Below are 26,773 nucleotides of genomic sequence, written 5' to 3'. Positions count from 1 at the left end.
GGTACCCTCACACATATTAATCCCTCATTTAGTGGATATTTTCACAAAAAAGTGAAATTTTCAAAAATCCAGAAAATTGGCTGAAAACGACGAAATATCAAGGACTCATTGGGTGAATCTCTCTGGAACTGAAATCGGAATGCTCACTGACATTTCCCCTATCTGAAGGTCTGAAAAACGGCAGAAAAATGACTAAGTCCAAAAAAAAAATTTTTCAACTTTTTTCAATTTTACCCCCGTGGGATATATATTCTACCCACAAACATTTGGAACTCTCCTGGGGTACCCTCACACATATTAATCCCTCATTTAGTGGATATTTTCACAAAAAAGTGAAATTTTCAAATATCCAGAAAATTGGCTGAAAACGACGAAATATCAAGGACTCATTGGGTGAATCACTCTGGAACTGAAATCGGAATGCTCACTGACATTTCCCCTATCTGAAGGTCTGAAAAACGGCAGAAAAATGACTAAGTCCAAAAAAAAAATTTTTCAACTTTTTTCAATTTTACCCCCGTGGGATATATATTCTACCCACAAACATTTGGAACTCTCCTGGGGTACCCTCACACATATTATTCCCTCATTTAGTGGATATTTTCACAAAAAAGTGAAATTTTCAAAAATCCAGAAAATTGGCTGAAAACGACTAAATATCAAGGACTCATTGGGCGAATCGCTCTGGAACAGAAATCGGAACACTCACTGACATTTCCCCTATCTGAAAGTCTGACAAATGCCGGAAGAATGACTAAGTCCAAAAAAAAAATGATTTCAACTTTTTTCAATTTTACCCCCGTGGGATATATATTCTACCCACAAACATTTGGAACTCTCCTGGGGTACCCTCACACATATTATTCCCTCATTTAGTGGATATTTTCACAAAAAAGTGAAATTTTCAAAAATCCAGAAAATTGGCTGAAAACGACTAAATATCAAGGACTCATTGGGCGAATCGCTCTGGAACAGAGATCGGAACCCTCACTGACATTTCCCCTATCTGAAAGTCTGATAAATGCCGGAAGAATGACTAAGTCCAAAAAAAAAATGATTTCAACTTTTTTCAATTTTACCCCGTGGGATATATATTCTACCCACACACATTTGGAACTCTCCAGGGTTACCCTCACACATATTATTCCCTCATTTAGTGGATATTTTCACAAAAAAGTGAAATTTTCAAAAATCCAGAAAATTGGCTGAAAACGACGAAATATCAAGGACTCATTGGGTGAATCGCTCTGGAACTGAAATCGGAATGCTCACTGACATTTCCCCTATCTGAAGGTCTGAAAAACGGCAGAAAAATGACTAAGTCCAAAAAAAAAATTTTTCAACTTTTTTCAATTTTACCCCCGTGGGATATATATTCTACCCACAAACATTTGGAACTCTCCTGGGGTACCCTCACACATATTATTCCCTCATTTAGTGGATATTTTCACAAAAAAGTGAAATTTTCAAAAATCCAGAAAATTGGCTGAAAACGACTAAATATCAAGGACTCATTGGGCGAATCGCTCTGGAACTGAAGTCGGAATGCTCACTGACATTTCCCCTATCTGAAGGTCTGAAAAACGGCGGAAAAATGACTAAGTCCAAAAAAAAAATTTTTTCAACTTTTTCAATTTTACCCCCGTGGGATATATATTCTACCCACACACATTTGGAACTCTCCTGGGGTACCCTCACACATATTAATCCCTCATTTAGTGGATATTTTCACAAAAAAGTGAAATTTTCAAAAATCCAGAAAATTGGCTGAAAACGACGAAATATCAAGGACTCATTGGGTGAATCACTCTGAAACTGAAATCGGAATGCTCACTGACATTTCCCCTATCTGAAGGTCTGAAAAACGGCAGAAAAATGACTAAGTCCAAAAAAAAAATTTTTCAACTTTTTTCAATTTTACCCCCGTGGGATATATATTCTACCCACAAACATTTGGAACTCTCCTGGGGTACCCTCACACATATTATTCCCTCATTTAGTGGATATTTTCACAAAAAAGTGAAATTTTCAAAAATCCAGAAAATTGGCTGAAAACGACTAAATATCAAGGACTCATTGGGCGAATCGCTCTGGAACAGAAATCGGAACACTCACTGACATTTCCCCTATCTGAAAGTCTGACAAATGCCGGAAGAATGACTAAGTCCAAAAAAAAAATGATTTCAACTTTTTTCAATTTTACCCCCGTGGGATATATATTCTACCCACAAACATTTGGAACTCTCCTGGGGTACCCTCACACATATTATTCCCTCATTTAGTGGATATTTTCACAAACTAGTGAAATTTTCAAAAATCCAGAAAATTGGCTGAAAACGACTAAATATCAAGGACTCATTGGGCGAATCGCTCTGGAACAGAGATCGGAACACTCACTGACATTTCCCCTATCTGAAAGTCTGATAAATGCCGGAAGAATGACTAAGTCCAAAAAAAAAATGATTTCAACTTTTTTCAATTTTACCCCGTGGGATATATATTCTACCCACACACATTTGGAACTCTCCAGGGTTACCCTCACACATATTATTCCCTCATTTAGTGGATATTTTCACAAAAAAAGTGAAATTTTCAAAAATCCAGAAAATTGGCTGAAAACGACGAAATATCAAGGACTCATTGGGCGAATCGCTCTGGAACTGAAGTCGGAATGCTCACTGACATTTCCCCTATCTGAAGGTCTGAAAAACGGCGGAAAAATGACTAAGTCCAAAAAAAAATTTTTTCAACTTTTTCAATTTTACCCCCGTGGGATATATATTCTACCCACACACATTTGGAACTCTCCTGGGGTACCCTCACACATATTAATCCCTCATTTAGTGGATATTTTCACAAAAAAGTGAAATTTTCAAAAATCCAGAAAATTGGCTGAAAACGACGAAATATCAAGGACTCATTGGGTGAATCACTCTGGAACTGAAATCGGAATGCTCACTGACATTTCCCCTATCTGAAGGTCTGAAAAACGGCAGAAAAATGACTAAGTCCAAAAAAAAAATATTTCAACTTTTTTCAATTTTACCCCCGTGGGATATATATTCTACCCACAAACATTTGGAACTCTCCTGGGGTACCCTCACACATATTATTCCCTCATTTAGTGGATATTTTCACAAAAAAGTGAAATTTTCAAAAATCCAGAAAATTGGCTGAAAACGACTAAATATCAAGGACTCATTGGGCGAATCGCTCTGGAACTGAAGTCGGAATGCTCACTAACATTTCCCCTATCTGAAGGTCTGAAAAACGGCAGAAAAATGACTAAGTCCAAAAAAAAAATTTTTCAACTTTTTTCAATTTTACCCCCGTGGGATATATATTCTACCCACAAACATTTGGAACTCTCCTGGGGTACCCTCACACATATTATTCCCTCATTTAGTGGATATTTTCACAAAAAAGTGAAATTTTCAAAAAACCAGAAAATTGGCTGAAAACGACTAAATATCAAGGACTCATTGGGCGAATCGCTCTGGAACTGAAGTCGGAATGCTCACTGACATTTCCCCTATCTGAAGGTCTGAAAAACGGCGGAAAAATGACTAAGTCCAAAAAAAAATGTTTTCAACTTTTTCAATTTTACCCCCGTCCGATATATATTCTACCCACACACATTTGGAACTCTCCTGGGGTACCCTCACACATATTAATCCCTCATTTAGTGGATATTTTCACAAAAAAGTGAAATTTTCAAAAATCCAGAAAATTGGCTGAAAACGACGAAATATCAAGGACTCATTGGGTGAATCGCTCTGGAACTGAAATCGGAATGCTCACTGACATTTCCCCTATCTGAAGGTCTGAAAAACGGCAGAAAAATGACTAAGTCCAAAAAAAAAATTTTTCAACTTTTTTCAATTTTACCCCCGTGGGATACATATTCTACCCACAAACATTTGGAACTCTCCTGGGGTACCCTCACACATATTATTCCCTCATTTGGTGGATATTTTCACAAAAAAGTGAAATTTTCAAAAATCCAGAAAATTGGCTGAAAACGACTAAATATCAAGGACTCATTGGGCGAATCGCTCTGGAACAGAAATCGGAACACTCACTGACATTTCCCCTATCTGAAAGTCTGACAAATGCCGGAAGAATGACTAAGTCCAAAAAAAAAATGATTTCAACTTTTTTCAATTTTACCCCCGTGGGATATATATTCTACCCACAAACATTTGGAACTCTCCTGGGGTACCCTCACACATATTATTCCCTCTTTTAGTGGATATTTTCACAAACTAGTGAAATTTTCAAAAATCCAGAAAATTGGCTGAAAACGACTAAATATCAAGGACTCATTGGGCGAATCGCTCTGGAACAGAGATCGGAACACTCACTGACATTTCCCCTATCTGAAAGTCTGATAAATGCCGGAAGAATGACTAAGTCCAAAAAAAAAATGATTTCAACTTTTTTCAATTTTACCCCGTGGGATATATATTCTACCCACACACATTTGGAACTCTCCAGGGTTACCCTCACACATATTATTCCCTCATTTAGTGGATATTTTCACAAAAAAAGTGAAATTTTCAAAAATCCAGAAAATTGGCTGAAAACGACGAAATATCAAGGACTCATTGGGTGAATCGCTCTGGAACTGAAATCGGAATGCTCACTGACATTTCCCCTATCTGAAGGTCTGAAAAACGGCAGAAAAATGACTAAGTCCAAAAAAAAATTTTTTCAACTTTTTTCAATTTTACCCCCGTGGGATATATATTCTACCCACAAACATTTGGAACTCTCCTGGGGTACCCTCACACATATTATTCCCTCATTTAGTGGATATTTTCACAAAAAAGTGAAATTTTCAAAAATCCAGAAAATTGGCTGAAAACGACTAAATATCAAGGACTCATTGGGCGAATCGCTCTGGAACTGAAGTCGGAATGCTCACTGACATTTCCCCTATCTGAAGGTCTGAAAAACGGCGGAAAAATGACTAAGTCCAAAAAAAAATTTTTTCAACTTTTTCAATTTTACCCCCGTGGGATATATATTCTACCCACACACATTTGGAACTCTCCTGGGGTACCCTCACACATATTAATCCCTCATTTAGTGGATATTTTCACAAAAAAGTGAAATTTTCAAAAATCCAGAAAATTGGCTGAAAACGACGAAATATCAAGGACTCATTGGGTGAATCGCTCTGGAACTGAAATCGGAATGCTCACTGACATTTCCCCTATCTGAAGGTCTGAAAAACGGCAGAAAAATGACTAAGTCCAAAAAAAAAATTTTTCAACTTTTTTCAATTTTACCCCCGTGGGATACATATTCTACCCACAAACATTTGGAACTCTCCTGGGGTACCCTCACACATATTATTCCCTCATTTGGTGGATATTTTCACAAAAAAGTGAAATTTTCAAAAATCCAAAAAATTGGCTGAAAACGACTAAATATCAAGGACTCATTGGGCGAATCGCTCTGGAACTGAAGTCGGAATGCTCACTGACATTTCCCCTATCTGAAGGTCTGAAAAACGGCAGAAAAATGACTAAGTCCAAAAAAAAAATTTTTCAACTTTTTTCAATTTTACCCCCGTGGGATATATATTCTACCCACAAACATTTGGAACTCTCCTGGGGTACCCTCACACATATTATTCCCTCATTTAGTGGATATTTTCAGAAAAAAGTGAAATTTTCAAAAATCCAGAAAATTGGCTGAAAACGACGAAATATCAAGGACTCATTGGGTGAATCACTCTGGAACTGAAATCGGAATGCTCACTGACATTTCCCCTATCTGAAGGTCTGAAAAACGGCAGAAAAATGACTAAGTCCAAAAAAAAAATTTTTCAACTTTTTTCAATTTTACCCCCGTGGGATATATATTCTACCCACAAACATTTGGAACTCTCCTGGGGTACCCTCACACATATTATTCCCTCATTTAGTGGATATTTTCACAAAAAAGTGAAATTTTCAAAAATCCAGAAAATTGGCTGAAAACGACTAAATATCAAGGACTCATTGGGCGAATCGCTCTGGAACAGAAATCGGAACACTCACTGACATTTCCCCTATCTGAAAGTCTGATAAATGCCGGAAGAATGACTAAGTCCAAAAAAAAAATGATTTCAACTTTTTTCAATTTTACCCCCGTGGGATATATATTCTACCCACAAACATTTGGAACTCTCCTGGGGTACCCTCACACATATTATTCTCTCATTTAGTGGATATTTTCACAAAAAAGTGAAATTTTCAAAAATCCAGAAAATTGGCTGAAAACGACTAAATATCAAGGACTCATTGGGCGAATCGCTCTGGAACTGAAGTCGGAATGCTCACTAACATTTCCCCTATCTGAAGGTCTGAAAAACGGCAGAAAAATGACTAAGTCCAAAAAAAAAATATTTCAACTTTTTTCAATTTTACCCCCGTGGGATATATATTCTACCCACAAACATTTGGAACTCTCCTGGGGTACCCTCACACATATTATTCCCTCATTTAGTGGATATTTTCACAAAAAAGTGAAATTTTCAAAAATCCAGAAAATTGGCTGAAAACGACTAAATATCAAGGACTCATTGGGCGAATCGCTCTGGAACTGAAGTCGGAATGCTCACTAACATTTCCCCTATCTGAAGGTCTGAAAAACGGCAGAAAAATGACTAAGTCCAAAAAAAAAATTTTTCAACTTTTTTCAATTTTACCCCCGTGGGATATATATTCTACCCACAAACATTTGGAACTCTCCCGGGGTACCCTCACACATATTATTCCCTCATTTAGTGGATATTTTCACAAAAAAGTGAAATTTTCAAAAATCCAGAAAATTGGCTGAAAACGTCTAAATATCATGGATTCATTGGGCGAATAGCTCTGGAACAGAAATCGGAACGCTCACTGACATTTCCCCTATCTGAAAGTCTGATAAATGCCGGAAGAATGACTAAGTCCAAAAAAACAATGATTTCAACTTTTTTCAATTTTACCCCCGTGGGATATATATTCTACCCACACACATTTGGAACTCTCCTGGGGTACCCTCACACATATCATTACATCATTTAGTGGATATTTTCACAAAAAAGTGAAATTTTCAAAAATCCAGAAAATTGGCTGAAAATGACTAAATATCAAGGACTCATTGGGCGAATCGCTCTGGAACAGAAATCGGAACGCTCACTGACATTTCCCCTATCTGAAAGTCTGATAAATGCCGGAAGAATGACTAAGTCCAAAAAAAAAATGTTTTCAACTTTTTTCAATTTTACCCCCGTGGGATATATATTCTGCCCACACACATTTGGAACTCTCCGGGGTACCCTCACACATATTATTCCCTCATTTATTGGATATTTTCACAAAAAAGTGAAATTTTCAAAAATCCAGAAAATTGGCTGAAAACGACTAAATATCATGGACTCATTGGGCGAATCGCTCTGGAACTGAAATCGGAACGCTCACTGACATTTCCCCTATCTGAAAGTCTAATAAACGCCAGAAAAATGACTAAGTCCAAAAAAAATTTTTTTAAACTTTTTTCAATTTTACCCCCGTGGGATATATATTCTACCCACACACATTTGGAACTCTCCTGGGGTACCCTCACACATATTATTACATTATTTAGTGGATATTTTCACAAAAAAGTGAAATTTTCAAAAATCTAGAAAATTGCTTGAAAACGACTAAGTATCAAGGACTCATTGGGCGAATCGCTATGGAACTGAAATCGGAATGCTCACTGACATTTCCCCTATCTGAAAGTCTGATAAATGCCGGAAAAATGACTAAGTACGAAAAAAAAAAATGTTCAACTTTTTTCAATTTTACCCCCGTGGGATATATATTCTACCCACACACATTTGGAACTCTCCTGGGGAACCCTCACACATATTATTCCCTCATTTAGTGGATATTTTCACAAAAAAGTGAAATTTTCAAAAATCCAGAAAATTGGCTGAAAACGACTAAATGTCAAGGACTCATTGGGCAAATCGCTCTGGAACTGAAATCGGAACGCTCACTGTCATTTCCCCTATCTGAAAGTCTGATAAATGCCGGAAAAATGACTAAGTCCAAAAAAAATTTTTTTAAACTTTTTTCAATTTTACCCCCGTGGGATATATATTCTACCCACACACATTTGGAACTCTCCTGGGGTACCCTCACATATATTATTCCCTCATTTAGTGGATATTTTCACAAAAAAGTGAAATTTTCAAAAATTAAGAAAATTGCCTGAAAACGACTAAGTATCAAGGTCTCATTGGGCAAATCGCTCTGGAACTGAAATTGGAATGCTCACTGACATTTCCCCTATCTGAAAGTCTGATATACGCCGGAAGAATGACTAAGTCCAAAAAAAAAATGATTTCAACTTTTTTCAATTTTACCCCCGTGGGATATATATTCTACCCACACACATTTGGAACTCTCCTGGGGTACCCTCACACATATCATTACATCATTTAGTGGATATTTTCACAAAAAAGTGAAATTTTCAAAAATCCAGAAAATTGGCTGAAATTACTAAATATCAAGGACTCATTGGGCGAATCGCTCTGCAACAGAAATCAGAAAGCTCACTGACATTTCCCCTATCTGAAAGTCTGATAAATGCCGGAAGAATGACTAAGTCCAAAAAAAAAATGTTTTCAACTTTTTTCAATTTTACCCCCGTGGCATATATATTCTACCCACACACATTTGGAACTCTCCTGGGGTACCCTCACACATATTATTACATCATTTAGTGGATATTTTCACAAAAAAAGTGAAATTTTCAAAAATCCAGAAAATTTGCTGAAAACGACGAAATATCAAGGACTCATTGGGCGAATCGCTCTGGAACTGAAATCGGAACGCTCACTGACATTTCCCCTATCTGAAAGTCTAATAAACGCCAGAAAAATGACTAAGTCCAAAAAAAATTTTTTTAAACTTTTTTCAATTTTACCCCCGTGGGATATATATTCTACCCACACACATTTGGAACTCTCCTGGGGAACCCTCACACATATTATTCCCTCATTTAGTGGATATTTTCACAAAAAAGTGAAATTTTCAAAAATCCAGAAAATTGGCTGAAAACGACTAAATCTCAAGGACTCATTGGGCAAATCGCTCTGGAACTGAAATCGGAACGCTCACTGTCATTTCCCCTATCTGAAAGTCTGAAAAACGCCCGAAAAATGACTAAGTACAAAAAAAAAATGTTTCAACTTTTTTCAATTTTACCCCCGTGGGATATATATTCTACCCAGACACATTTGGAACTCTTCTGGGGTACCCTCACACATATTATTCCCTCATTTAGTGGATATTTTCACAAAAAAGTGAAATTTTCAAAAATCTAGAAAATTGGCTGAAACCGTCTAAATATCATGGACTCATTGGGCGAATTGCTCTGGAACAGAAATCGGAACGCTCACTGACATTTCCCCTATCTGAAAGTCTGATAAATGCCGGAAGAATGACTAAGTCCAAAAAAAAAATGATTTCAACTTTTTTCAATTTTACCCCCGTGGGATATATATTCTACCCACACACATTTGGAACTCTCCTGGGGTACCCTCACACATGTCATTACATCATTTAGTGGATATTTTCACAAAAAAGTGAAATTTTCAAAAATCCAGAAAATTGGCTGAAAACGACTAAATATCAAGGACTCATTGGGCGAATCGCTCTGGAACAGAAATCGGAACGCTCACTGACATTTCCCCTATCTGAAAGCCTGATAAACGCCGGAAAAATGACTAAGTCCAAAAAAAAATTTTTCAACTTTTTTCAATTTACACCCGTGGGATATATATTCTACCCACACACATTTGGAACTCTCCTGGCGTACCCTCACACATATTATTCCCTCATTTAGTGGATATTTTCACAAAAAAGTGAAATTTTCAAAAATTCAGAAAATTGGCTGAAAACGACTAAATATCAAGGATTCACTGAGCGAATCGCTCTGGAACTGAAATCGGAACGCTCACTGACATTTCCCCTATCTGAAAGTCTGAAAAACGCCGGAAAAATGACTAAGTAAAAAAAAAAATTTTTCAACTTTTTTCAATTTTACCCCCGTGGGATATATATTCTACCCACACACATTTGGAACTCTCCTGGGTACCCTCACACATATTATTCCCTCATTTAGTGGATATTTTCACAAAGAAGAGAAATTTTCAAAAATCCAGAAAATTTACTAAAATGACTAAATATCAAGGACTCATTGGGCGAATTACTCTGGAACTGAAATCGGAACGCTCACTGACATTTCCCCTATCTGAAAGTCTGAAAAACGCCGGAAAAATGACTAAGTACAAAAAAAAAATGTTTCAACTTTTGTCAATTTTACCCCCGTCGGATATATATTCTACCCACACACATTTGGAACTCTCCTGGAGTACCCTCACACATATTATTCCCTCATTTAGTGGATATTTTCACAAAAAAGTGAAATTTTCAAAAATCCAGAAAATTGCTTGAAAACGACTAAGTATCAAGGACTCAATGGGCGAATCGCTATGGAACTGAAATCGGAATGCTCACTGACATTTCCCCTATCTGAAAGTCTGATAAATGCCGGAAAAATGACTAAGTACGAAAAAAAAATTTTTCAACTTTTTTCAATTTTACCCCCGTGGGATATATATTCTACCCACACACATTTGGAACTCTCCTGGGGTACCCTCACACATATTATTCCCTCATTTAGTGGATATTTTCCCAAAAAAGTGAAATTTTCTAAAATCCAGAAAATTGGCTGAAAACGACTAAATATCAAGGACTCATTGGGAGAATCGCTCTGGAACTGAAATCGGAACGCTCACTGACATTTAACCTATCTGAAAGTCTGATAAACGCCGGAAAAATGAATAAGTCCAAAAAAAATTTTTTTTAAGCTTTTTTCAATTTTACCCCCGTGGGATATATATTCTACCCACACACATTTGGAACTCTCCTGGGGAGCCCTCACACATATTATTCCCTCATTTAGTGGATATTTTCACAAAAAAGTGAAATTTTCAAAAATCCGGAAAATTGGCTGAAAACGACGAAATATCAAGGACTCATTGGGCGAATCGCTCTGGAACTGAAATCGGAATGCTCACTGACATTTCCCCTATCTGAAAGTCTGATAAACGCCGGAAAAATAACTAAGACAAAAAAAAAAATGTTTTCAACTTTTTTCAATTTTACCCCCGTGGGATATATATTCTACCCACACACATTTGGAACTCTCCTGGGGTACCCTCACACATTTTATTCCCTCATTTAGTGGATATTTTCACAAAAAGTGAAATTTTCAAAAATCCAGAAAATTGGCTGAAAACGATTAAATATCAAGGACTCATCCGGCGAATCGCTCTGGAACTGAAATCGGAATGCTCACTGACATTTGCACTATCTGAAAGTCTGATAAACGCCGGAAAAATGACTAAGTCCGAAAAAAAAATTTGTTCAACTTTTTTCAATTTTACCCCCGTGGGATATATATTCTACCCACACACATTTGGAACTCTCCTGGGGTACCCTCACACATATTATTCCCTCATTTAGTGGATATTTTCACAAAAAAGTGAAATTTTCAAAAATCCAGAAAATTGGCTGAAAACGACTAAATATCAAGGACTCATTGGGCGAATCACTCTGGAACTGAAATCGGAACGCTCACTGTCATTTCCCCTATCTGAAAGTCTGATTAACGCCGGAAAAATGACTAAGTCCAAAAAAAAAAATGTGTTCAACTTTTTTCAATTTTACCCCCGTGGGATATATATTCTACACACACACATTTGGAACTCTCCTGGGGTACCCTCACACATATTATTCCCGCATTTAGTGGATATTTTCACAAAAAAGAGAAATTTTCAAAAATCCAAAATATTGGCTGAAAACGACTAAATATCAAACACTCATTGGTCGAATTGCTCTGGAACTGAAATCGGAACGGTCACTGACATTTGCCCTATCTGAAAGTCTGATAAACGCCGGAGAAATGACTATGTCAAAAATTTTTTTTTTTTTTTACCTTTTTCAATTTTACCCCCGTGGGATATATATTCTACCCACACACATTTGGAACTCTCCTGGGGTACCCTCACACATATTATTCCCTCATTTAGTGGATATTTTCACAAAAAAATGAAATTTTCAAAAATTCAGAAAATTGCCTGAAAACGACGATATATCAAGGATTCATCCAGCGAATCACTCTGGAACTGAAATCGGAACGCTCACTAACATTTCCCCTATCTGAAAGTCTGATAAACGCCTGAAAAATTACTAAGTCCAAAAAAAAAAAATTTTTTTCAACTTTTTTCAATTTTACCCCCGTGGGATATATATTCTACCCACACACATTTGGAACTCTCCTGGGGTACCCTCACACATATTATTCCCTCATTTACTGGATATTTTCACAAAAAAGTGAAATTTTCAAAAATCCAAAATATCGGCTGAAAACGACTAAATATCAAGGACTCATTGGGCGAATCGCTCTGGAACTGAAATCGGAACGCTCACTGACATTTGCCCTATCTGAAAGTCTGATAAACGCAGGAAAAGTGACTAAGTCCAAAAAAAAAATTTTTTTCAACTTTTTTTAATTTTACCCCCGTGGGATATATATTCTACCCACACACATTTGGAACTCTCCTGGGGTGCCCTCACACATATTATTCCCTCATTTAGTGGATATTTTCACAAAAAAGGGAAATTTTCAAAAATTCAGAAAATTGCCTGAAAACGACGATATATCAAGGTCTCATTGGGCGAATCGCTCTGGAACTGAAATCGGAATGCTCACTGACATTTGCTCTTTCTGAAAGGCTGATAAACGCCGGAAAAATGACTAAGTCCAAAAAAAAAAATATTTGTTCAGCTTTTTTCAATTTTACACCCGTGGGATATATATTCTACCCACACAAATTTGGAACTCTCCTGGGGTACCCTCACACATATTATTCCCGCATTTAGTGGATATTTTCACAAAAAAAGTGAAATTTTCAAAAATCCAAAATATTAGCTGAAAACGACTAAATATCAAGGACTCATTGGGCGAATTGCTCTGGAACTGAAATCGGAACGGTCACTGACATTTGCCCTATCTGAAAGTCTGATAAACGCCGGAGAAATGACTATGTCAAAAAAATTTTTTTTTTTACTTTTTTCAATTTTACCCCCGTAGGATATATATTCTACCCACACACATTTGGAACTCTCCTGGGGTACCCTCACACATATTATTCCCTCATTTAGTGGATATTTTCACAAAAAATTGAAATTTTCAAAAATCCAGGAAATTGGCTGAATACGACTAAATATCAAGGACTCATTGGGCGAATCGCTCTGGAACTGAAATCGGAACGCTCACTGACATTTCCCCTATCTGAAAGTCTGATAAACGCCGGAAAAATGACTAAGTCCAAAAAAAAAAATATTTGTTCAGCTTTTTTCAATTTTACCCCCGTGGGATATATATTCTACCCACACACATTTGGAACTCTCCTGTGGTACCCTCACACATATTATTCCCTCATTTAGTGGATATTTTCACAAAAAAGTGAAATTTTCAAACATCCAGAAAATTGGCTGAAAACGACTAAATATCAAGGACTCATTGGGCGAATCGCTCTATCTGAAAGTCTGATAAACGCCGGAAAAATGACTAAGTAAAAAAAAAAATGTGTTCAACTTTTTTCAATTTTACCCCCGTGGGATATATATTCTAAGCACACACATTTGGAACTCTCCTGGGGTACCCTCACACATATTATTCCCTCATTTAGTAGATATTTTCACAAAAAAATGAAATTTTCAAAAATTCAGAAAATTGCCTGAAAACGACGACATATCAAGGATTCATCCAGCGAATCACTCTGGAACTGAAATCGGAACGCTCACTAACATTTCCCCTATCTGAAAGTCTGTTGAACGCCGGAAAAATGACTACGTCCAAAAAAAAAATTTGTTCAGCTTTTTTCAATTTTACTCCCGTGGGATATATATTCTACCCACACACATTTGGAACTCTCCTGGGGTACCCTCACACATATTATTCCTTCATTTAGTGGATATTTTCACAAAAAAGTGAAATTTTCAAAAATTCAGAAAATTGCCTGAAAACGACGATATATCAAGTACTCATCCAGCGAATCGCTCTGGAACTGAAATCGGAACGCTTACTGACATTTCCCCTATCTGAAAGTCTGATAAACGCCGGAAAAATGAGTAAGTCCAAAAAAAAAAATTTTTCAACTTTTTGGAATTTTACCCCCGTGGGATATATATTCTACCGACACACATTTGGAACTCTCCTGGGGTACCCTCACACATATTATTCCCTCATTTAGTGGATATTTTCACAAAAAAGTGAAATTTTCAAAAATCCAGAAAATTGGCTGAAAATGACTAAATATCAAGGACTCATTGGGCGAATCGCTCTGGAACTGAAATCGGAATGCTCACTGACATTTCCCCTATCTGAAAGTCCGATAAACGCCGGAAAAATTACTACGTCCAAAAAAAAAATGTTTTCATCTTTTTTTCAATTTTACCACCGTTTGATATATATTCTACCCACACACATTTGGAACTCTCCTGGGTTACCCTCACACATATTATTCCCTCATTTAGTGGATATTTTCACAAAAAAGTGAAATTTTCAAAAATTCAGAAAATTGTCTGAAAACGACGATATATCAAGGACTCATCCAGTGAAACACTCTGGAACTGAAATCGGAACGCTCACTGACATTTCCCCTATCTGAAAGTCTGATAAACGCCGGAAAAATGACCAAGTCCAAAAAAAAAAATTTGTTCAGCTTTTTTCAATTTTACCCCCGTGGGATATGTATTCTACCCACACACATTTGGAACTCTCCTGGCGTACCCTCACACATATTATTCCCTCATTTAGTGGATATTTTCACAAAAAAGTGAAATTTTCAAAAATTCAGAAAATTGACTGAAAACGGCGATATATCAAGGACTCATCCAGCGAATCGCTCTGGAACTGAAATCGGAACGCTCCCTGACATTTCCCCTATCTGAAAGTCTGATAAACGCCGGAAAAATAACAGTCCAAAAATAAAAAAATTTAAACTTTTTTCAATTTTACCCCCGTGGGATATATATTCTGCCCACACACATTTGGAACTCTCCTGGGGTAGCCTCACACATATTATTCCCTCATTTAGTGGATATTTTCACAAAAAAGTGAAATTTTCAAAAATTCAGAAAATTGCCTGAAAACGGCGATATATCAAGGACTCATCCAGCGAATCGCTCTGGAACTGAAATCGGAACGCTCACTGACATTTCCCCTATCTGAAAGTCTGATAAACGCCGGAAAAATGACTACTTCCAAAAAAAAAAATTTGTTCAACTTTTTTCAATTTTACCCCCGTGGGATATATATTCTACCCACACACATTTGGAACTCTCCTGGGGTACCCTGACACATATTGTTCCTTCATTTAGTGGATATTTTCACAAAAAAGTGAAATTTTCAAAAATCCAAAATATTGGCTGAAAACGACTAAATATCAAGGACACATTGGGCGAATCACTCTGGAACTGAAATCGGAACGCTCACTGACATTTGCCCTATCTGAAAGTCTGATAAACGCCGGAAAAATGACTAAGTCCAAAAAAAAAAGTTTTTCAACTTTTTTCAATTTTACCCCTGTGGGATATATATTCTACCCACACACATTTGAAACTCTCCTGGGGTACCCTCACACATATTATTCCCTCATTTAGCGGATATTTTCACAAAAAAAGTGAAATTTTCAAAAATCCAGAAAATTGGATGAAAACGACTAAATATCAAGGACTCATTGGGCGAATCACTCTGGAACTGAAATCGGAACGCTCACTGACATTTCCCCTATCTGAAAGTCTGATAAACGCCGGAAAAATGACTACGTCCAAACAAAAAATTTGTTCAGCTTTTTTCAATTTTACCCCCGTGGGATATATATTCTACCCACACACATTTGGAACTCTCCTGGGGTACCCTCACACATATTATTCCCTCATTTAGTGGATATTTTCACAAAAAAGTGAAATTTTCAAAAATCCAAAATATTGGCTGAAAACGACTAAATATCAAGGACTCATTGGGCGAATTGCTCTGGAACTGAAATCGGAATGCTCACTGACATTTCCCCTATCTGAAAGTCTGATAAACGCCGGAAAAATAACAGTCCAAAAATAAAAAAATTTAAACTTTTTTCAATTTTACCCCCGTGGGATATATATTCTGCCCACACACATTTGGAACTCTCCTGGGGTAGCCTCACACATATTATTCCCTCATTTAGTGGATATTTTCACAAAAAAGTGAAATTTTCAAAAATTCAGAAAATTGCCTGAAAACGGCGATATATCAAGGACTCATCCAGCGAATCGCTCTGGAACTGAAATCGGAACGCTCACTGACATTTCCCCTATCTGAAAGTCTGATAAACGCCGGAAAAATGACTACTTCCAAAAAAAAAAATTTGTTCAACTTTTTTCAATTTTACCCCCGTGGGATATATATTCTACCCACACACATTTGGAACTCTCCTGGGGTACCCTGACACATATTGTTCCTTCATTTAGTGGATATTTTCACAAAAAAGTGAAATTTTCAAAAATCCAAAATATTGGCTGAAAACGACTAAATATCAAGGACACATTGGGCGAATCACTCTGGAACTGAAATCGGAACGCTCACTGACATTTGCCCTATCTGAAAGTCTGATAAACGCCGGAAAAATGACTAAGTCCAAAAAAAAAAGTTTTTCAACTTTTTTCAATTTTACCCCTGTGGGATATATATTCTACCCACACACATTTGAAACTCTCCTGGGGTACCCTCACACATATTATTCCCTCATTTAGCGGATATTTTCACAAAAAAAGTGAAATTTTCAAAAATCCAGAAAATTGGATGAAAACGACTAAATATCAAGGACTCATTGGGCGAATCACTCTGGAACTGAAATCGGAACGCTCACTGACATTTCCCCTATCTGAAAGTCTGATAAACGCCGGAAAAATGACTACGTCCAAACAAAAAATTTGTTCAGCTTTTTTCAATTTTACCCCCGTGGGATATATATTCTACCCACACACATTTGGAACTCTCCTGGGGTACCCTCACACATATTATTCCCTCATTTAGTGGATATTTTCACAAAAAAGTGAAATTTTCAAAAATCCAAAATATTGGCTGAAAACGACTAAATATCAAGGACTCATTGGGCGAATTGCTCTGGAACTGAAATCGGAATGCTCACTGACATTTGCTCTATCTGAAAGTCTGATAAATGCCGGAAAAATGACTAAGTAAAAAAAAAAATGTATTCAACTTTTTTCAATTTTACCCCCGTGGGATATATATTCTACCCACACACATTTGGAACTCTCCTTGGGTAACCTCACACATATTATTCCCTTTAGTCATTTATTCATTTAGTGGATACTTTCACAAAAAAGTGAAATTTTCAAAAATGCAGAAAATTGCCTGAAAACGGCGATATATCAAGGACTCATTGTTATGAACTGCTACAAAGACTAAGGAAAGACAGGAGATCTGTCCCTACAATAGAACTAAACTAGATCCCTACGATGTAACGGGGAACCTGATCCTGCGATCAGACCCGCTAAAGTCCTCGGCTAGTCTGTACGAAGACCTATAGATGTGAGGGAGGTATCCCTACAAGAACTAGGGACTGGGATAAGTTGGACACCTCCTAGCAGAAATAATAGCAGTCAAAGACAAACACACAACAAAAAGCATAGAGGTCAGAAGACCTAGCAAACTAACAGAGAACGGCAACAGAGCACCAAGCTAGCTCAAGAGTAGTAAATACAATGAAGTCCAGCAAGGCAAGGAGGGTGGAGCCGGATTAAATAGGCAAAAATGGTCATGTGACCAGCAAACTCAAAAAAAACCTAACAGGAGAGTTCTAACAGTACCCCCTCTTCTAAGAGGATCCTCCGGATCCCCTGGGCCCAGGCTTACCAGGAAACCTCCTGTGAAACGCTCTGACAAGTCTGGAAGTAGAAACATCATCCGCCCTCACCCATGAGTTATCCTCAGGTCCGAAACCCTTCCAAGCGACGAGATACTACAAACTCCCTCTATACCGTCTGGAATTTAGGATGCGGGAAATTTCATATTCCCCGTCCTCCACCACCGGAGGAACAGTGGCAGAGGCGTCACCATCCGACACATCAGCTTTTTTCAATAGAGAAACATGAAAGACCGGGTTAATCTTCAAGGACGTAGGAACCTCCAACCTAACAGCAGATTGGTTAACTATCTGAAGCACCTTAAAGGGCCCTACGAACTTGGGACCCAATTTTTTAGAAGGAATCCTCAATCGCAGATTCTTAGAGGACAACCAAACCATGTCACCAACAGCAAACAAAACCTCTTGCCGTTTCCTATCAAAGTACCTCTTAGATTTTTTGTTAGCCTCCTGAAGATTACCACGCACATCCGTCCAAACTCTCTCCAAATCACCGGAAAAACTCTCCTCCTCAAGCACAGCCGAAACCAATTTGGAGAATGACCCAAAAGACGGATGTCTCCCAGAACAACAAAAAAAAGCGAACACCCAGCAGAAGAGGATGTATGGTTGTTAAGAGCAAATTCAGCAAGTGGCAGAAACTCAGACCACCCCTCTTGATTGTCTGCCACAAAACAACGCAAGAACTGCTCAACATCCTGGTTCTTCCTTTCTGTCTGGCCATTAGACTCAGGATGATATCCGGATGAAAACGACAAATGAACTCCCAACCTGTCACAAAAGGCACGCCAAAAACGAGCCACGAACTGAGGTCCCCTATCAGAAACAATGTCAGTAGGAACACCATGTAGTCTGACAATTTCCTTGACAAAGGCCTTAGCGAGTGTCTTAGCGCAGGGCAGTTTGATGAAGGGAACCAAGTGACACATCTTGCTAAAACGGTCCACGACCACCCAGATGACCGTGAAACCTTCAGAGGGGGGAAGGTCAGTAATAAAGTCCATAGCCAGATGTGTCCAAGGTGCACTAGGAACCTCCAGAGGGCAAAGCAACCCCGCAGCAGGAGCATGCGAAGACTTGGATCTTGCACACACAGTACATTGGCGCACCCACTTAATGACTTCCTTCTGCCATCCAGGCCACCAAAAACTGCGACCCACAAGTCTCTTGGTCTCAGAAATTCCGGATGACCTGCCCACCGAGACTCATGACACTCAACAAACAAATCTCTCCTAAAGGTCCTAGGCACAAACAACCTCCCATGTGGAGTGTTAGATGGGGCATTCTCCTGAGCTTTAAGAATCTCATCCTCCAAAATGGAGTCCAAAGCAGCAATCACAACACCTTCTTGTAAAATGCTCTCCTCTTCCTCCTCAACACCGACCATGGGAGAAAAGCTGCGAGACAAAGCATCCGCTTTAACATTCTTGGTACCCGGGATGTAAGTAACGGAAAAATTAAACCGCGAGAAAAAAAGTGCCCACCTAGCCTGACGGGCATTCAAGCGCTTGGCAGCATCAAGATAGATCAGATTTTTATGATCAGTGAAAACCTGAATGGGAAATTCAGCACCTTCCAAGAGGTGACGCCAGTGTTCAAATGCGAGTTTAATCGCCAGCAATTCCCGATTACCAATATCGTAATTAAGTTCAGTCTCAGAAAATTTCTTTGAAAAAAAGGCACAGGGATGTACTCCATCCTTGTTTTCCTGAGACAACACAGCACTGACCCCCACCGAAGAAGCATCAACCTCAACCAAAAACGGCTTAGTCACATCAGGCTGCATAAGGATGGGAGCAGAGGTGAACCTCTCCTTTAGAAACACAAAAGCTTCAATGGCCTCAGAAGTCCACTGAACCGCATTAGCACCTTTCCTGGTGAGATCGGTCAGCGATTTGACAATAATAGAAAAATTTTTTATGAATTTTCTGTAATAATTGGCGAAACCCAAAAACCTCTGTATCGATTTCAAACCAATAGGCCTAGGCCATTCCTGCACAGCTTGAACTTTAACCGGGTCCATCTCAAAACCTTCACTGGAGATAATGTAGCCCAAAAAACTAATTCTCTGTACAGCGAACTCACATTTCTCCAGCTTAGCAAAAAGCAAATTGTCCATTAATAACTGTAATACCTCACGTACGCTCCGCCAATGAGACTCCAGATCAGGCGAATAAATCAGAATGTCATCCAAATACACAGCCACATTTTTGCCGATTAAAGGTCTAAGGATGTCATTAATAAGATTCTGAAAAAATGCTGGAGCATTGGTAAGACCAAAAGGCATCACCAGATTCTCAAAATGACCCACAGGAGTGTTAAAAGCAGTCTTCCATTCATCTCCCTCCTTCATGCGCAACAAATTGTATGCCCCCCAGAGATCAATTTTAGAGAACCACTTGGCCCCCACTAACTGGTTAAATAAATCAGGAATCAATGGCAGTGGGTAAGGATTGCGTACAGTAATTTTATTAATCTCACGAAAGTCCAGACAAGGACGTAAAACGCCATCTTTCTTTTTTACAAAAAAAAATCCAACAGCCACAGGAGACTTGGAAGGCCTAATGTGACCGGCGGCCAAGCTTGTCTGTATGTATTCCTCCAAAGCCTTTCTCTCAGGAATAGTCACATTAAATAAACGACTTTTAGGAAGAGTCGCTCCAGTGACAAATTCAATGGTACAATCATAGTCTCTAAGGGGAAGCAAAATTTGCGACTCCTCCTCAGAAAAAACTCTCCAAAAATCCTGAATAGGTACAGGTAATTCCCCTTTTTCCACAGCAGCAATGCGCCCGTTACAACACTTGTCATAACACTTAGGGCTCCAGGACTTAATTTCATTGGTAGACCAATCCAATACAGGATTGTGCAATTTTAACCAGGGTAACCCCAATATTACTGGAGAAGGCAAATGATCCAATACCACCAAATCCAAATTCGCTTGATGAATACCATTAATAGTGAGGGGAAATTCACAGACCTTGTGAGTAACACTCTTCAAGGGAGAGCCATCAACAGAAACCACAGAAATAGGGGATGACAAAGTTTTAGGATCTAATCTAAGTTTTTCCAAGAATCCCCCATCAATCACATTCAGAGTAGAACCACAAACCAAAAATACCCGAAATTCAATTAATTCATCCTGAGCAGCAGTAGTGGCAGATAGGAATACTCCCTTAGAATTTAAACAGGCAATACGTGCATGACTGACCATTTTTTTTTCTTTCTTCATACGGAGCACACAGTTCTTAATAAAATGACCAGAATCTCCGCAATAGAAGCACAAGCCTTCAGAAAGCCTGCGGTCTTTTTCCTGAGAGCGGGGTGCCATCGCCCCAATCTCCATCGGCTCACCATTGTCAGCACAGACCCTCTCAGGACTCCTAGCTGACATAGCAGAGGATTTGCTCTCATTAACCCTTGCACGCAGTCTCCTGTCCACCCGTATATCTAATTGCATTGCCTCCTGCAAGTTTCCAGGTGTGGGATAAGCAATCAGTAAATCCTTAACCCTTTCACCTAGCCCTGCAAGAAACAAGCTTTTCAAAGCTGAATCGTTCCACCCCACCTGGGCAGACCACCGACGGAAGTGAGAACAATATTTTTCCACATTACCCGATCCCTGCCTCAAACATCTTAATTCGGACTCAGCAGATGAGACACGATCAGGATCATCGTACAACAAACCCAAAGCAGAAAAAAAACTATCCACTGATCTAAAGCACGGATCACTAGGTTGGAGAGAGAAGGCCCATCCCTGAGGATCTTTACGCAAAAGTGACATTATGAACCCTATGCGCTGTGATTCATCACCAGAGGATCCGGGTCTCAAACGAAAATACAATAAACAAGCATTTTTTAAAGAAAAAAAATCTTGTTGTTCGCCAAAAAATAAATCAGGCAGACGTACCTTTGGTTCAACAAAATGAGCTCCAGGACAGCTACTCACGTGTTGTTGGAGCTTGGCCACCTCCAGAGAGAGTCCCTGCAAGAGTTGAGCCAAATCTTGAACCGAGACCATGATGGAAAACTGGAGGTCTTTCCTTAGAGAAAATTTTTTTTTTTTTCTTATAGGGCTGGACTTACTGTTATGAACTGCTACAGAGACTAAGGAAAGACAGGAGATCTGTCCCTACAATATAACTAAACTAGATCCCTACGATGTAACGGGGAACCTGATCCTGCGATCAGACCCGCTAAAGTCCTCGGCTAGTCTGTATGAAGACCTATAGATGTGAGGGAGGTATCCCTATAAGAACTAGGGACTGGGATAAGTTGGACACCTCCTAGCAGAAATAGTAGCAGTCAAAGACAAACACACAACAAAAAGCATAGAGGTCAGAAGACCTAGCAAGCTAACAGAGAACGGCAACAGAGCACCAAGTTAGCTCAAGAGTAGTAAATACAATGAAGTTCAGCAAGGCAAGGAGGGCGGAGCCTGATTAAATCAGCAAAAATGGTCATGTGACCAGCAAACTAAAAAAAAAACCTAACAGGAGAGTTCTAACACTCATCCAGCAAATCGCTCAGGAACTGAAATCGGAACGCTCACTGACATTTCCCCTATCTGAAAGTCTGATATACGCCGGAAAAATGACTAAGTCCAAAAAAAAAATTTGTTTAGCTTTTTTCAATTTTGCCCCCGTGGGATATATATTCTACCCACACAAATTTGGAACTCTCCTGGGTATCCTGACACATATCATTCCCTCATTTAGTGGATATTTTCACAAAAAAGTGAAATTTTCAAAAATCCAAAATATTGGCTGAAAACGACTAAATATCAAGGACTCATTGGGCGAATCGCTCTGGAACTGAAATCGGAACGCTCACTGACATTTGCCCTATCTGAAAGTCTGATAAACGCCGGAAAAATGTCTAAGTCCAAAAAAAAAATGTTTTTCAACTTTTTTCAATTTTACCCCCATGGGATATATATTCTACCCACACACATTTGGAACTCTCCTGGGGTACCCTCACACATATTATTCCCTCATTTAGTGCATATTTTCACAAAAAAGTGAAATTTTCAAAAATTCAGAAAATTGCCTGAAAACGGCGATATATCAAGGACTCATCCAGCGAATCGCTCTGGAACTGAAATCGGAACGCTCACTGACATTTCCCCTATCTGAAAGTCTGATAAACGCCGGAAAAATAACTAAGTCCAAAAATAAAAAAATTTCAACTTTTTTCAATTTTACCCCCGTTGGATATATATTCTACCCACACACATTTGGAACTCTCCTTGGGTAGCCTCACACATATTATTCCCTCATTTAGTGGATAATTTCACAAAAAAGTGAAATTTTCAGAAATCCAGAAAATTGGCTGAAAACGACTAAATATCAAGGACTCATCGGGCGAATCGCTCTGGAACTGAAATCGGAATGCTCACTGACATTTCCCCTATCTGAAAGTCTGATAAACGCCGGAAAAATGACTAAGTCCAAAAAAAAAAAATTTTCAACTTTATTCAATTTTACCCCCGTGGGATATATATTCTACCCAAACACACTTGGAACTCTCCTGGGGTACCCTCACACATATTATTCCCTCATTTAGTGGATATTTTGACAAAAAAAGTGAAATTTTCAAAAATCCAGAAAATTGGATGAAAATGACTAAATATCAAGAACTCATTGGGCGAATCACTCTGGAACTGAAATCGGAACGCTCACTGACATTTCCCCTATCTGAAAGTCTGATAACCGCCGGAAAAATGACTACGTCCAAAAAAAAAATTTGTTCAGCTTTTTTCAATTTTACCCCCGTGGGATATATATTCTACCCACACAAATTTGGAACTCTCCTGGGTACCCTGACACATATTATTCCCTCATTTAGTGGATATTTTCACAAAAAAGTGAAATTTTCAAAAATCCAAAATATTGACTGAAAACGACTAAATATCAAGGACTCATTGGGCGAATCGCTCTGGAACTGAAATCGGAACACTCACTGACATTTGGCCTATCTGAAAGTCTGATAAACGCCGGAAAAATGTCTAAGTCCAAAAAAAAAATGTTTTTCAAGTTTTTTCAATTTTATCCCCATGGGATATATATTCTACCCACACACATTTGGAACTCTCCTGGGGTACCCTCACACATATTATTCCCTCATTTAGTGGATATTTTGACAAAAAAAGTGAAATTTTCAAAAATCCAGAAAATTGGATGAAAATGACTAAATATCAAGAACTCATTGGGCGAATCACTCTGGAACTGAAATCGGAACGCTCACTGACATTTCCCCTATCTGAAAGTCTGATAAACGCCGGAAAAATGACTAAGTCCAAAAATAAAAAAATTTCAACTTTTTTCAATTTTACCCCCGTGGGATATATATTCTACCCACACACATTTGGAACTCTCCTGGGGTAGCCTCACACATATTATTCCCTCATTTAGTGAATAATTTCACAAAAAAGTGAAATTTTCAAAAATCCAGAAAATTGGCTGAAAACGACTAAATATCAAGGACTCATTGGGCGAATCGCTCTGGAACTGAAATCGGAACACTCACTGACATTTCCCCTATCTGAAAGTCTGATAAACGCCGGAAAAATAACTAAGTCCAAAAATAAAAAATTTTCAACTTTTTTCAATTTTACCCCCGTTTGATATATATTCTACCCACACACATTTGGAACTCTCCTGGGGTAGCCTCACACATATTATTCACTCATTTAGTGGATAATTTCACAAAAAAGTGAAAATTTCAAAAATTCAGAAAATTGCCTGAAAACGACGATATATCAAGGACTCATTCAGCGAATCGCTCTGGAACTGAAATCGGAACGCTCACTGACATTTCCCCTATCTGAAAGTCTGATAAACGCCGGAAAAATGACTAAGTCCAAAAATAAAAAAATTTCAACTTTTTTCAATTTTACCCCCGTGGGATATATATTCTACCCACACACATTTGGAACTCTCCTGTGGTACGCTCACACATATTATTCCCTCAATTAGAGGATATTTTCACAAAAAAGTGACATTTTCAAAAATCCAAAAATTTGCTGAAAACGACTAAGTATCAAGGACTCATTGGGCGAATCGCTCTGGAACTGAAATGGGAACGCTCACTGACATTTCCCCTATCTGAAAGTCTGATAAACGCCAGAAAAATGACTAAGTCCAAAAAAAAATGTTTCAACTTTTTTCAATTTTACCTCCGTGGGATATATATTCTACCCACACACATTTGGAACTCTCCTGGGGTACCCTCACACATATTATTCCCTCATTTAGTGGATATTTTCACAAAAAAGTGAAATTTTCAAAAATCCAAAATATTGGCTGAAAACTACTAAATATTAAGGACTCATTGGGGAAATCGCTCTGGAACTGAAGTCGGAACGCTCAATGACATTTCCCCTATCTGAAAGTCTGATAAACGCCGGAAAAATGACAGCCCAAAAAAAAAATGTTTCAACCTTTTTCAATTTTACCCACGAGGGATATATTTTCTACCCACACACATTTGGAACTCTCCTGGGGTACCCTCACACATATTATTCCCTCATTTAGTGGATATTTTCACAAAAAAGTGAAATTTTCAAAAATCCAAAATATTGGCTGAAAACGACTAAATATCCAGGACTCATTGGGCGAATGGCTCTGGAACTGAAATGGGAACGCTCACTGACATTTCCCCTATCTGAAAGTCTGATAAACGCCGGAAAAATGACTAAGTCCAAAAAAAAATGTTTCAACTTTTTTCAATTTGACCCCCGTGGGATATATATTCTACCCACACACATTTGGAACTCTCCTGGGGTACCCTCACACATATTATTCCCTCATTTAGTGGATATTTTCACAAAAAAGTGAAATTTTCAAAAATCCAAAATATTGGCTGAAAACGACTAAATATTATGGACTCATTGGGCGAATCGCTCTGGAACTGAAATCAGAACGCTCACTGACGTTTGCCCTATCTGAAAGTCTGATAAACGCCGGAAAAATGACAAAGTCCATAAAAAAAATTTTTTCAACTTTTTTCAATTTTACCCCCGTGGGATATACATTCTACCCACACACATTTGGAACTCTCCTGGGGTACCCTCACACATATTATTTCCTCATTTAGTGGATATTTTCACAAAAAAGTGAAATTTTCAAAAATCCAAAACATTGGCTGAAAACGACTAAATATTAAGGACTCATTGGGCGAATGGCTCTGGAACTGAAATCGGAACGCTCACTGACATTTCCCCTATCTGAAAGTCTGATAAACGTCGGAAAAATGACTACGTCCAAAAAAAAAATTTGTTCAGCTTTTTTCAATTTTACCCCCTGTGGGATATATATTCTACCCACACACATTTGGAACTCTCCTGGGGTACCCTCACACATATTATTCCCACATTTAGTGGATATTTTCACAAAAAAGTGAAATTTTCAAAAATCCAAAATATTGGCTGAAAACGACTAAATATTAAGGACTCATTGGGCGAATGGCTCTGGAACTGAAATCGGAACACTCACTGACATTTCCCCTATCTGAAAGTCTGATAAACGTCGGAAAAATGACTACGTCCAAAAAAAAAATTTGTTCAGCTTTTTTCAATTTTACCCCCTGTGGGATATATATTCTACCCACACACATTTGGAACTCTCCTGGGGTACCCTCACACATATTATGCCCTCATTTAGTGGATATTTTCACAAAAAAGTGAAATTTTCAAAAATTCTGAAAATTGCCTGAAAACGACGATATATCAAGGACGCATCCAGC

This window comes from Phyllobates terribilis, unplaced genomic scaffold (genome assembly GCF_046119375.1).
Source record: "Phyllobates terribilis strain yellow unplaced genomic scaffold, ASM4611937v1 Scaffold_106__1_contigs__length_5700502, whole genome shotgun sequence".
Taxonomy (NCBI): Eukaryota; Metazoa; Chordata; class Amphibia; order Anura; family Dendrobatidae; genus Phyllobates; species Phyllobates terribilis.
The sequence above is the reverse complement of the archived record's forward strand: the minus strand, read 5'-3'. Positions refer to the sequence as shown.